The 14,316-nt window shown below is 31.3% G+C and overlaps 1 protein-coding gene and 1 pseudogene across 13 annotated transcripts in view; both read left to right on the forward strand.

Moving 5' to 3' along the window:
- Positions 1-14,316, forward strand: part of LOC105838296 (GTP-binding protein Di-Ras2) — a 68,989-nt gene that overhangs the window by 7,725 nt on the left and 46,948 nt on the right. For 9 of the 13 annotated variants that reach the window (XM_012683755.3, XM_036289761.1, XM_036289765.1 and 6 more), the window contains exon 2: positions 13,291-13,335. The exons of the other annotated variants lie outside the window; for them this stretch is intronic. The gene's annotated coding sequence lies outside the window, so the exon portion shown is untranslated. The remainder of the gene's footprint in view (positions 1-13,290; positions 13,336-14,316) is intronic. 13 annotated transcript variants of the gene reach the window in all.
- On the forward strand, positions 3,960-7,872 carry LOC105838295 (annotated as a pseudogene).

Genomic DNA, 14,316 nt, shown 5'->3' on the forward strand with positions numbered 1-14,316 from the left:
GAGAAAAAACACTCACTACCAAAAAGCCGGTTCCCCGTGGTTGAACAAACTACCCTCCTGCGGATAAAAGCCCGCCACCGTTGCCACCACACAATACTACATGAAATGTTAAAAAAAAAAAACGAAAACTTTACGATTTTTTAAATTCTATTTTTACAATACATTCAAATTATTTTTTGTTGAAATTTTTTAATTTTTTTTTTTTTTTCATAAGATGTGACATTTTAATAAATGGAGGCGGTTTTATTTGCGGTAAAAATAATAAAAAAAGTTTTTCAAAGGCTATTTAATTGTTCCATACATAATATTTTCCCAAAACCTACTAAATTTCCTCACTCTACGTATGCCCTATTTTTTCTTCTATTACAAGTATTATGTTCAAGAATCTTTCATGTCTTTATCATTTAATTATTCAACACACACATACATATTCTAAATATACATATTTCTATACTATTTCTATATAGTATTTCTAAATTGAGATTTCGTCCGATTAGCCATTGTGCGTCGTCAGCGCGAGAAACATATCAATGATTTTTCATCAAAAAAATTTTCATCCGGTTTGCTAAGCCGAGTGAAAAGACCTTATTGATGCAAGCGTTCCTTCGTGACTTTCGTAAAACGTCATCCACGTTCAAATGCTTTTAATTAAACGCGCATCGCTATGTATTCTGCTGCGTTGCCTATTTTGACTTAATAACGAACACGCGTACGAATTGTCCGATATATAGGTATCTTCGTTTGCCATCAACGAATTCAGGGTACAATAGAAGAACACTATTCGATCGATTTTCGGATTTACTTTCAATTGAAAGAAACCATCTAGATAAAAATTTAGCACATTACATATAAATTATTTAATAAGTATTATTATTAATATTAAAATTTTTCATTTTTTCATGTTTTTTGCACGATATAAATCTTTGCTTAGATACTCGTACAAAACATATCTATATATTAAAAAATGATTTGTATCAGTTCCTTGAAATATATTGACACTATTTCGACACATATTGAATACTGAGATTTTTGCATGTTATTCGGCTTGATATTTATATTTATTTTTCCATGTTCACAACATTTATATCAGATATACGTGCGGCAGTGCTATGTCGTCCAGAACTTAATCTCGTGTCATTGCGCGACAGATTTTTATGGATTTGACGATACTGTTTGAACAAGGATATCGTTTGAGCAAGGATACCACTTTCGGTACGTTTATTTTAAAAGCGAACGACAAAAGATTATTGCGATTGCATTCCATAACCAAATCGTAATAAACCACGAGAACGTTATATCAACGTGATGGCCAATCTGCAGGCAATTTTTTTTCGAGAGCGTAAGAAGAATGTCAATAGATTTCTGACCTGCACGTGTTTATTACCTGCGCAAAAAAATGAACGAAGCTTGACATCTTACGATGAAACGGTAACAAAGGATGCGTACGTTGTCCAATAAACCTATAAACTTTATACCGCACAGCGCTCTTTTGTAAATCCGTCCGCTCTTAATTTTAAAAGACAGCCCGTTCGAAGGAGAAACTCCGCGAAACTAGAAATTCTCGAGAAGAAAACTCGCGCGCGAACATGAGGAGCTGATTACGCGTTTCCGAGTTTCAAGGAGAACGGTATTTTCTGTTATTTCTTTGACGATAATTTCAGAGTAAAATGTAACTCCATAGAAACGTTTAAAAGGACGTCGGAAACGTATCGTAAAAATTAAAACAGAAAAATGGAAAGTAAATACAATCATTATATCGACATTGAGAGACATGAATTATCAAGTTTTATTTCATTTTACTTTACTCATTCTACTTATTTATTTGTAAAACAACGACATTTCTCCGTGATTCTTTTTCTTTCTTAATAATTATAATATAATAAAACTAATATGATTTTAAGGATCTCGTGCTATGCATTATTTAAGAAAAAATACATAACATCTTACTAAAGAATGAAAAAGAATAATAGAGATTCAGAACGAGAAAGAAGAGAGAAGGAATCTCTGATTCCTTCGAACGAGCCATTGCACATTAAAACGCTTATTAAATCGATATTTCGCGCAAAAGGAGTTCGCGAAATACAAGTGATTAATGGCCGCTACTAATTTCCTCGAATTCCCTGATGGCTTGCTGAGATTTCCTCCAATAAAAATGCAAACGTCGATAATGCGGTCGGCAAAAACTTCGAGGAAGTCGGCGGCTGAGAATCGGAGAACATTTACCAACTCGAGCGAATCCCATATTGAAGCGCTATACATTTATGGAATGGAATCAATACGTCGTATTGTGTCTCGCAGTCACTTTTTAATCGTTTCGATGGAGTTTCATTTAGATAACAAATCGATACTTAAAGTTAAAATTTAAATCGGATTAGACCATTTCGATTCAAACATAATCTCTTATTTTTCTGCAAAAATTTATTTCATAAAGATATACTTTCGTGTATATGATAAATAAAATAAATTATTAATTTATCAAAGTACATCTATTTAGAAGTATGCGGCAACGAGAAAGAGAGAAATAAAAGAAGAAAACTTGAACCTTTATTATACTAATAATACAAATCAATTTTATTAGGAAGGGAAACATCATAAAGATAACTTGTCTTTTTTTTTAATGTCGGATAAACGAAGGTAGCACAAGGAAAAGGAGGAATGCAGTGTTCCACTCCATATAAATGCGACAAAAGAAAAGCCCTGATTTCCTAGAGAGAATAGAAGAAAAGGGCAAGTATTTCCTTAGCTACACAACAGCGCGCAATATCTACACTTTAAGAAAGGAAGATGTTCGGCTTTTCGCAACGGCCGGTCGCGATAAACCTCGATGGATTATGGTCGGTCGGGCTTGAAAGAAAAAGATTAGAGAAGATCCCGTGTGGCAAATGAAGTTTGCTCGTCGCATCGCGACGATCTTATTAGAGAGTGAGCACATTTAAAGGTTACATTATTGTACAACAATCTCACGATCGCTAGGTAGGATTAACAAATTAACAAATTATCGATATTATTCCAAAAATGAGGAAAGTCATATTTAAAAAATTAAATTTTTGTCTCAAAAATCTATGTAAAAAATATATTTTTACTGCATTTAAATAAGATGAAAGAAACCTAAATTATAATTTTTTTCTTAAATTGTCAAAATCTTTATCTTTCTGATTCAAGAACAAATTTTTAATATCTAAAATTTAATTAATATCTAAAATATTTACATGCAATTTGGTGGTCTATTATTTTACTTACTCAAGTATTTTTAATGTAATTATAACTCGAGTTACTTTCTCACGGCTATCTTCAAAGTGTTTTTATGAAATTATATTTGTTTCATAATACATTTTTCTCTTAAATTGAAATTAATTAATTTTTTGTATTCGATTTGTTTTTTATTTACTTATATTAATAAATTTCTGTTGACATTTTATAAAGTAACTATCTGTACTATCTAGTATCATTTAAAAGATTTCTACGTTAACACGAGAGTTGCTCACAAAAACTAAACCTCTTGAAAGTCACCGTGAGAAAGCAAAAGTCTTCCTATCTAGATTTGTGTTTATAAGTTTTTACGACCGCAATTGAGTTCGCTGATAATCTAAAGTAGTTGTAAATAGGATTACTTTAACCAATATTGTCGACTTATTCTTAACGAATTTTTACTAAACAAACCGTAACTGGTTAGAATTAAATTCGCAGCCGTAACGGCTTTTCTCGCTTCTCCGGAGAACGGAATCTTCTCAGAAAGTCCGAAAACGCATTAACTAATTGTAAGTCTTAGAGTTTTACAGGATATGTTCGATGCACTTTTATGAAACTTTCTCGAGGCGTTAATATGATAGATCGTATTAAGAAATCGATCGCTTAAAGTAGCAAACCGCGTCATCCGATTATCAACCTGCACATAAAATTTTCGGCAAGGTTTTAAAATTCATAGAAAAATAGCACGTACGCGAGAATTTTAAGACATAATGCAGGTTATATAGGATAACTTTGTAAGTAACTGCTTCTTTTATTATGTACTTTTTATGAATATTTTTTACTAATTAAAGTAGATAATGATACAAAACTCATTTTAATTTCACTCTTTCTCTTTTATTTAACTGCGAAATAAAAAACCTGAGACAAAATGACATAATAAACAAACTGTGAATTGTTTAAGAATAAAACACTGCTATCAAAGACTTGCATATATCGTACGTTGCATACATTATTAAAAATAATTATTAACCATTTATCAGAATGCATACAAATCTGTCGGTTATTAAAGACAGAATATACAAAAAAACAGAGCATGCATGCAAAATAACTCATCTTATTGAGCATGTTATAATCAGAAAAATATTCATTTTATTATATTTTATTACATTTATTATTGGGCGAATAAATACAAAGTAAATAAAAATAAAAATACAAAAACAATTTAATTTCTTTTTCCATTTTCTATATAAATTTAACGCACTGCACAGAAAAAGAATTAATGCGATATATAATAAAAAAAATTGTCACACGTGTACAAATAAAACGTAAAAATTAAACATTAAATTAATCGTAAACAACAGCGGCTATCGCTATCAGAGATCTGTATAGAAATAATCAATAATATCTTATAAAATATATGAAATATGAAATATATAGAATGTAAAACCGTTAAAATAACCAGTTATCAGTGCACCGATGTAATTAACGTGAATCATTATATTTCATCACGTTATCACAGTTATCGCGTTATAATATTCTAGTAATAACTTACTAACACAAATATTGAAACACGCGTATGGGAATCCATCTGTAAACTCTCCGTTTATAACGGCTAGTGAAAAGAAATTAGAACGAGTTGTAGATACGAATTATTAAATAAATTACAAAGAAAGAAGAGACAAAAGAATTAATAAAAGCTAACACCTAATATATTTTGTATCTAGTCAAATATTAGGCTATAATTATCCTTATAAAAATTCACTATAAATTATCCTTATGAAAATTCAATCCAATCTCACGACATTCATATTTCTATTTTAAGTTTAGCCATTCTTAAACAATCGAGACTATTTTAAGACACTCACGTTCTTATCTTATCTTATTATCTTATTCTTATCTTAATTAATTAAGATAAGATAATAGTTTTTATCTTAATTAAGGCAATCGAAAACAAACAGGAAGCAAAGAGCATATTGTAAATTAATCTTTATCTCTCAAAAGCGTGAAAGAAAGATTTTTATTTACTAATATTCAGTCACAATATGTCGTCTTACAGTAACTGTCGTAACCGTAGTGATACGAGAGCTTATCCGTGCGTTATATCCACTTGATTTTTTGATGGTTTTTTTGGATCAACTGTCGAACAAAGTACAAAATGACGTGGAATATATTTGTGTACATCTGTATTTTGATTTGTCTCTCTTGCTTTGCAGCACCAATGATAAGTAATATAAATGAAAAAATTAATATTACTTAATATTTTATTTAATTAATATCATTTGATGTTACAATTATTTCCATTTAAATTATACATAACGTAGTATGTATCGCTATGAATGAGATGAACATCAATCATCCAGTGTATTATAGAAGATACAGATTGTATACAAAGTGCACATAAATAAAACAAGATAAAAGAATGACATTACCGTTTTTATTTACAGATATAGAGGAGGTAGAAATATTAAACGTGCCGTACTTTGTATTGGGTACTAATAATAATAAATTTTTCTCATACATACAAGGCATTAATTAATGTTACTGAAGTAACTATTTATTTAATAAAGCGATGAAAATTAAAGAAATAATTTTAGCTTTCATTATTCTGTCAATGTGTGTTTTATGTTGACATAAAATTAAACAAAATATTTATTTATTTATCTTATTCTTATATGTATTAAATACAAGATTATGTTGTAGATTTAATTACAATTTCCATTCGTCGTATATCGATGTGTCATATGCATATAATGTGTAAATGTACGTGAATATCCACAAAGTATTGACCTCACAAGTTCGTGATTCAAATGATTATACAGAAATATTTACAGAAATATCATTTTATTATAATTTACTAAATAGATACATATAAAAGTTTAAATGAATAACAAATAAATTAATAATTCATTAATCATTATATCATTGAGTAATTAATATGCTAGTGCAGCAGAAAATTATTAACTACATGATATCTCAATTTTTTAGCCTATTGTTCGCAAAATATTTTCACCATTGTAGTACTTGACTGGGGTGTATGTACTAGCAAAGTTAGCAAAGGGCAAAGGACAAACCGAGAGGAGACGACTTAATGTTGGCTTCTACTTGATTAACTAAAATCGCGCAAATAACCGCATTTACTTTTCTTTAAATGACAAAGGATATGAAATAGCAAATTGGCATTTAATTGGACATTCCCTAAGTGCTCACCTTACAGGTTGCATTGGAACATATGCTAATTTTACGTTTTTTACATATCACAGGCATACTAAAAAAAACTTTTATTATACTTTCATTAATATCATTATATCTTCTGTTTATATTAGCCCTCTGTTTTTAGCTTTCTATTATTTTTATGCTTTTATTGCTTTAGAAATCGTTATATTCTCTTTGACATTTATTGGAAAATCTTATCAATATCAGATTTATTCAAGACAAATTGTAACTAATTTATGCAAAGGCTGCAAGAGAGCATTTCTTTGCCTTAGCACAAATACTATTAAATTATACTTATTATTATGTTTATACAATTATTTTTGCTCCGAAATGTTTTTAACAAGTTGCTTTCATAATTTTTTCAATTTAGATTTATATATATGAATAAAAAAATTAGTGTTAGTGTTTCAATAAACACAAAAATATATCATTGTCATATCACATCTATATGTAAGTTTTATCGCGAACATTTTTATCATTTATTATAAAAAAAAACAATTTATTGATAGGGACATGTAATGGAAGTTAGAATATATTATGCAGTGTATTATTTTGTATCAATAAATATAGGTTTAGATTCCGCGCTAGCATATCTTTATTCGGATACATACGACGGTTGTGTAATTCATCCAGAAGTCGCAAAATTCTTGGACGTTTTTTACACGAACGTGGCACGCTACCGTGAATAATGTCGGCAATCTCAATATTTATGGCAATGTTGGAACGGCACCTCAGCCTGGCTGTCATTCGTCAGAAGATATAAGAAATCACAGTAATTTTATTTGTTACATTTTGAAATTCCAATTGAAATTTTTTATCCTTTCTTCACGTTTCTCTTATTCTATTGAATGTACATACGTCATGTACATGTGCACTATACGTAATATGTATTATACGTGCTATACCACATTACATGTTACGTGTTATTAGATATGATCATTTATAAAGTGTTTTAATTCTAATAGTATCTAGATATTTTTGTAATAAAAATATATTAATCAAAATTTGTGTGGGCACGTGTAATTAAAAGATGATGTACGAGTACAATGTTGCACCGGATCGAAATTCAAATGGTTATATTTAGTATGTACGTGAATATGAACTATAGAATGTAAAGTGGGACGTACTGCTAATGCTTATCACGTGACTCCATATGCATTCTTCTGCACCAGTGTGCAGCCACATTAAAGCGGCGATATGGTATGCCGATATCGTGAGAAACGAAACAAAGTATTTGGCCACTAAATGCATGGATTGTTTTATGTTTGAATATGTTTGCAAAGAGAATAAGCGCATTTACTACGCATGTAGACACGAAAAAGTGAGGATAATTTTTCATCTGTGTTTTCTTTTTCAATCTAACACTGTTCTTAATAATTAAATTCAATTTTCTCGCAGAAGCGACATCTGTCTTCAGATCGATTAAAAGGCTTCCTCTATGAGATGAGAGCAAAATAATATTCATAAATAATACGTAATTGCGACACATTTAATTGAAATAATTTAATCTTTTTGTATAATTTCCGACTTAAAGCAATTGCTATCAAACACGGAGAGAATTTTCTCTTAAAATTTACCCTCAAAATATTGTAAGATAATGTGTGACCTCGAGGAATTTTACTACTTTTTAGTAAAATTTATTAAAAAATATAGTAAAATTCCTCGAGGTCACACATTATCCTACAATTACCAGATTTTGAAGGTAAATTTTAAGAGAAAATTCTCTCCGTGTGGAAGATAATCTATAATATAACGCAATGCTACCTAAATAAATAACAAATTGATTTTTTATGGTAATTTAAGTATTTTAACACACACACAAAGACGAATAAAGCGTCATGTCATTAATAATAATAATATTATTATTTGTAATGTTGCAATTATATATATATATATATATATATAATATTATGTATAATTTAAAAAAATTTCTCTTCTATGGAAGTAAAATAAATTTCATAAATAATACATAATTACAACAAATATAATCTTCTTGTATCATTTTCCGACTTAAGCTATCATGGAACACAATTTGTATTAATTTATAATTTAATAAATTCTTTTGTATAAAGACTCGTGGGATTTTCAATGGACATCAAAAGGTATTACTTATTGACATTTAGTATACGTTTGACGTATAAAAAGTCGAAGTTCAAGCACCGTATAATTATTGTTTCCATTGTTACACACAAAAATGGATTTAATCTTTTATTATAAAATACCTCCGACAATGATATAAATAATTATGAGTAATTATAAGTAATCTACAGGGTGTCCCAAAACATGTGGGTCAACGTTCATAAAAAAATAGAAAGGATCGAGATGAACATAAAAAGTTCCAATATTGTCTGGGTTAGATCCACCAATAATCGAGATATTAATGTATAGAATCTGCAAATAATCTAATTAATTTCTATCGTAATTGTGAACAGTAAATTAATGAAAGCTTATCACATTCACGATAAATTTTTTCTTCCGTGTTATAGCTCGAGCAAATCGAGCCTTGGCGCGCTCTCATTCGCATAATTTTAAAAATTAAAACCTCAATTATTGGTGGACCTAACCCAAGACCTAACCCAAGACAATATTGGACTTTTATGTTCATCTCGACCTTCTACCTTTTTTTACGAGCGTTGACCCACATGTTTTGGGACACCCTGTTTATATAAGCACTGTTATTATTATTATCGTTAATATTACAAGTTGAAAGAATGATTAAAATATATCTTTACCCATAAAACATATTATTGCAGTACAAAAAATCTATTGATTAAATCACATTTAAATTAATAAATAAAATTAAATAATTTTACTACTTAAATAATAATACTTAGTAGTAAAGGTATGAAATTTTTATTTCGATTATTCACAGTACAAACGCTATTTTAAGTAAATTTTAATTAAAAAAATAATATTTATTTTAGACATTAAGACAGGTTACTGAATGTGTTATCAACGTGTTATGTTATTGATCGTTAATTAAATTAGAAATTTTTGTATATATGTAGTTACCAGTGTACTACTATACATTCTCACTACCTGGAAATCTTTTCAATTCGCTTTTATACACAAATTTGATGTGGCCGAATTACGAAGTTTCTATACTCGAATTGAATGAACAAATATTGAAATTTCGAATGACATTGCGCTTTCTCCGAAAGACCTGTGCAGATAACCTTTCGCGGCGTAATATTCTTTGCGTATGTGAAGAAAGTTTTTTGTAGCGGGGAAAAAATTGTGAGATTGATGTATCGATCCTTGGGTGCTCTCTTTCTTCGCGAGAGAAAAGAAACTCAACATGATTTTCCGCTTTGCGTTTTCCTTTCCGCTAAAATTTTCAGAAAATATGATACCTTCTATATGAGATTTGCTTTAATTTTAGTAATTTATTACTAAAAAAACGTATATAACTTTTTCTTAAATCGCTTTTCATATTTATATAAGAAAATTTGATTGAATATCCTTATACACCCTTTCTCTTAGAATATTTGTGTAATTAACTCATACATCAAAGTTTCGCGATGCATTTTGAAGTCGGAGGATCGTGAAATTCAATCACTCGGCTCGAATGTTCATCAGCGCAATCAGCGGGATTGGTCCACCTCGAATTACATATTAAGCAAACGGACAGTACAAGCAAGCCGACACCACCTGACCTCGGTGATTAAGTAGGATCTCGATCGAGTGAGCAAGACCGCGAAGGAGGTCTTGGAGATTGACCGAAAGCACGCGCGCCGCGAAACCACGGATGATAAGCCAGACGACGCATTCGGGTGTAATCTCGGGCCCATTAAATTTTCGTATTACCAGCTCGTTCACCATACAGAGCCGCGCGTGCCTCGCGTCGTCGAGGACATAATTACCCGGCCACCGAGCCGAGAAATACCGGTCGAATGCCACACCTACCACCTACCCCATTAAGTGTCTCTTCGTTATGTCGCGTGCAATTCCGTTCCTCCTTCGATGGTCATCGCGAAAGCTTTCTCCCCTATTTACGATCCTCTTTCTCTCTGTTTCGCTCCTCCATGTGATACATGTCGGTCAGCCGTGCGATACACAATGACGGAAAACTCGCGCGCGATGCGATGCGAACTTATAGGGCGAACTTGGCAACAGCGAACCACAAGAGAAAATCAATAGGGCCTTTTAACCCTCTCCTCTGTGGAGGGCGGAAAAAAAAAGCTGCTGACGAGTGCCCGAATCGAGTTTCGTCGTTTATTATTTATCGGTTAATTGTTAGGATTCCTTTCTTTTTTTTTAATCAAAGAGATGCGCTACGCTCGAGTGTGAAAGAGAATAGCACTGGTAATCGCATATATAAACGAAGCTTATTGATTTACGTCCACTGTTTCCATGTCAAGTATGAAAGCATAATAGAATCCGTCTCTAACAAACGATGTAATGAAGTTCTCACTATTGGTTAATTGAAATGGTACTCTCGAAAATGCGAGGTATTTTTATGTAGTTGCCTTTAAAAGATAAACAGTGAAAATTTGCTAATTCCCATTTGCTTAATAAAGTACGACGATACAGAGAGGAAAAAAAGAGAAAACTCTCCAAAGATACAGTCTTACTATAATTGTTTAATTGTAAACGCGAGATAATCCAACAGTGTCCCGTAATCTGAGGCGGATTAAGATTGGCGATGTGACAAGCACGTAATAATTTAAGATAAGATCACCTCTGCACGCCACATTAACTACCATTAAATACCAGAGTTTACATTTACGCGCGCGTAACATGGAGAAGCGCCCATTCTCCGCTCGTTGGTAATAGTGATCAAGCGTGTCACATGTTTTCCGCGTTAACAGCGAGAACGTGTCAATAAAAGCGTAATTTAAGCGAGATGCAAGGTTAACGCTCTGCTAACTTGATAGGCAGGGCTGCCATACTAATCGATGTGAGAAAACCGTGGCGAGGAAACGAGGGTGTGGCGTTAATTGAACATTATCGTTGATTAATCGATGGCATTCACGAGTATGCACGATAGAATTACGACACACGTACAGCGGAGAGCGGGAATTATGCATACGATTATTTACATTTATCGCGTTTTAAAAGTATAATTTTACATTATATATATTATTATGTACAATGTAAAATTATACTTCTATTTCTTTATAGAAAATATATTTAATATAACATTTCATTTATAAAATGAATTATAGTATATTGTGTCTATATTATGTTAGGCACAATGCTATTTTTTAAATTAATTTTTACACAAAAAATATGCGTTTCTGTATTATGATCGCAGAAATACGAATATTTAATAATTGTACATTGATGCGTCCAAGCCTGCAAGTTTATCTACCAAAAATACATGCTTTTTACTCGAAACATATTTACGTTATTTATAAGGAGCAATATCGTATCTGATTCTAATATGGCAGTATTTTAACAAAATTTATTCCATGAAATAGGAGAATATCATAGCAATTATATCATTATCAGATTGTGAGCTGTTTTCTTTTTTTATCAATGAAAAAGTTTTTATCTCATTTCCGTGGCAAACGCAAAGCCGCCAGTAACGATTCCCGGAATGTTTATGACGTCTGCTAATTTAGATTGAATTGTCGAGACGCAATTATAAGATCTCGCCTGGCGAGCGATTCAAAATGAGTTTCTCACCTCGCTTAAGACTGTCGTGAAATTTCAGATTACTCGTGCAAGACATTTTCATTAACCGCTATGATTGCTCATAATTACAGTTTATGTCATATACTTGATGAGTTTTTTTCTTATGTAACCTATTGATTTACCAAACTCTTACGCACATCTCTGACTTAACGTTTACAAACGGTACATGCAATTATAAAATCTTATATGAAAGATCAAGCGTTTTATTTTACGAAATAATTGTCTTGTGTTATCCGTGGTACACAATTTGTAAGATGGTTATTTATGTAATTATTATTGCAACTTATTTTCAAAAAGTAAAAAAAGATAAATAGCGCGCGCGTGTAATATTCTAGTTATAAACCGTTAATAAAAAGCTGCTCTTTTTGAAAATCGGTTTTCACAAAACCAATTGACACAACTGATTTCGATACACATTCCATTTAAACGTTTAATTAAAATTTTACTTTAACGTTTTATTGCTACATTTAATGTTCTATGTTAGAGGAAATTGTAAAAATAATACCCAATCAATATTAAATATTGAAAAAAATCTCTTTTAAATTAATAAAGCACAATTCACGAAGCGCGTTATTTTCAAGATTGATAAAAAGTAATAAATTTCTAGATACACGAATAAAAATGGTTCCCATAGGAAGAATTTGTTTCATGATAATAGTATCTGACAACGACAGCGTTCAACCTTGTTCTCGTGCAATTCGTCTGAAGAGCGACGTTTCACGCTCGGTTTGTCCAAGACGGGTTCTCGAAGTACCCACTCACGAAAATCAACCTGCGCGATCGCCATTGTCCATTCTCGGGGATATAAAGCAGCACATTGTTTTGCTAGCAAATCGCAAAACGGTTTTTTTTTCTCCACTTGTGTGTGATCCACGAGTTAAGCTCTTCAAGGACTTATAAGAAAGCCGCTTCCTTCCGACATTTTTACGACCAGTCCGGCTTGACAAACTTAACCCAGATATAATCCTACCGTGTAATCCAGATCTCATATAACATCTTCCTCTACTTCTTTATTCTTATATTCAGTGAATTATATTCAGTGTCTTTCTTCTACGATAATTGATCTGCACGATAATTGAATAAAATGTTACATAGTAAAAAAAAACAAAAAAAAATGCCCTTTTATTTGCTTCCTAAATTACAAGTGACGAATAATCGTAAAATGATAAGATCTTACACGTCTAAACAAATTTAAGATAAATGTAATAGGACTTTTCTACTTTTGTTCTACCAATTTATTTTTTTCAGTTACAGAATCAGTTTCCTGCACACGGAATATTCTGCATTTCAAAGGTAAACTTCAAGATAACTAAGAAAATAAAATTTTTAAGTTTACAAAATTATATTACTTAAATATCTGAAGAGATTTATAAATATATTTTTATTAATTAGTTGAATTTTATCAAGAAAATTCGAATTTAGTAATCGTGTTCAACATAATTGTTGATATGGATAAATATTTATGAGCATAAACTAATAACTTAACAACTAATAACTCACTTTAAGAGTTAGCAAAGTTACAATTAATTCTTTCAAGAGTTCATATTTTTTAATTCTTAAAACAACGTTTTATTCATAATTTGTCGTTTTATTTCTATTTTGTACTTATCTTTTTACACAGTTATCTTTTAAGCCATCTGATTCGAATTTGTCGTCACCGAATACAAATTTGCAACGACAATTACGCCGTTTTTTTGTGTAATGGACTGTGTAATGGAGCTTGTTGAACACTCTTAGAACGGAATTCATAGACCGATCTTATTCAAGACCCATCTTAAGCACGATCTTGAAACGTCAATGCTTGCTATTTCATTGGTTAAGTAAGTCTCAAGTCTGCTCGAAGCTAGACTTAAGACAATTCTTGAACTTAAGCTCGATCTATGAATTCCGTCCTTACAATTGTTTTCTCTTGGACAATACTACAAGAAAGTACGATACATTTTTTTGCATATCTGAAACATAGATCATAAGTCAGTGTCTTCGATATAGATAAAATTTTAATCGCACGCATCTACGCGCAACGAAATTGGCGTCTGTCGATTCGCGTGTGAATTTTTTGACTTCGATTGGATTGCAGAGAAAAATTCTACGTACAATGCTCACGACGATCACTCACGCATCGTTGATCACGAATCAAGATGCGACAGATCGTAACGCGGATGTGCATAGGATATGCACATATGCAGAGAAACTGTCGTTCAAAGACTTCAATTTAGAAAATTGCTCGCGACTGTGTCATTTTCATCAGGCTTGATGAATAGGTGTCGCCTTATT

The sequence above is a fragment of the Monomorium pharaonis genome, chromosome 7 (genome assembly GCF_013373865.1).
Source record: "Monomorium pharaonis isolate MP-MQ-018 chromosome 7, ASM1337386v2, whole genome shotgun sequence".
NCBI lineage: Eukaryota > Metazoa > Arthropoda > Insecta > Hymenoptera > Formicidae > Monomorium > Monomorium pharaonis.